The sequence below is a fragment of the Penaeus monodon genome, chromosome 23 (genome assembly GCF_015228065.2).
Source record: "Penaeus monodon isolate SGIC_2016 chromosome 23, NSTDA_Pmon_1, whole genome shotgun sequence".
NCBI lineage: Eukaryota > Metazoa > Arthropoda > Malacostraca > Decapoda > Penaeidae > Penaeus > Penaeus monodon.
Window position 1 is genome coordinate 40,539,083 of NC_051408.1, and position 901 is coordinate 40,539,983.

Consider the following 901-nt stretch of genomic DNA (forward strand, 5'->3'; position numbering starts at 1 on the left):
TACGAATGTGTAATATTTTTTTTTCTTATAAAATCCCAAAATATAATGGGAATGTGTGTTTTTTTTGTGTACATGTTTGTGTGTAATGGCAATTGCTTCAGAACCAAATCAAAGTGGGGGACCAAAACTATAATTATGTAAATGAAATCAAATTTTTCTTATTTCATTTACATTCCTAAGGGACATGTAGCTCTTTTATCTCTCAGTATATCTACCTTTCTCTCTTAAATTTCATACCAAAATCTATACCACATACTATTATGGGAAATTTTTCAAAAAAAAATGCCATGATATAAAAAAGGGAAGAAAAATCTACTCTTCGACTTTCTCTTCTACCCACGTCTGGGGAAACATATGAAAAACGAAAAAAAAATTTTGAATAAAAGAAATAAAAACGATCGAAAATTTTTCTTCTCTTTTTTTTGGGATTTTTCGAAACGGAAATTTAAAAGGAACAAATCGCTTGTTATCCAAAAAATCAGATTCAGAATTTTTTTATTATTCTGTAAATTTTTAACTCTATTTTATCTCTCTATCGAACCTTTCCCCGCCCTTATACCTTCATACATATCTATCTACACACCACAGTTGTTTTGTAAAGAATTAAAAAAGAATTTTTTAAAAAAAAAATGATGTCCCAAAAATCTGACATAGATAATTTTCTTTGTTTCTCGTTAAGAAAAATAAATGATTGACAACAAAATTTTGTTTTTTTTGTCTATAAAACGAAAAGGGAAAAAAATAAAAAAATCACACCAAGACTATGCTAAATTTTTTATGACCAGATAGAAATTTTGATGAACAAAAAAACCCCCGGGGTTTTAGGTCTTTCTTTAAACGACATAATCCCAAAAATTTTATTCGGACCTTATCAATTCTAAATTCTAATCCTTCCTTTAAA

General features: G+C 27.5%; 1 protein-coding gene across 1 annotated transcript in view; it reads left to right on the plus strand.

Annotated features, from left to right (window-relative positions):
* Positions 1-901, plus strand: part of LOC119588301 (glycine-rich cell wall structural protein-like) — a gene marked incomplete at its 5' end in the record, with an annotated part of 15,707 nt that overhangs the window by 13,719 nt on the left and 1,087 nt on the right. The gene's annotated exons all lie outside the window — the stretch shown is intronic.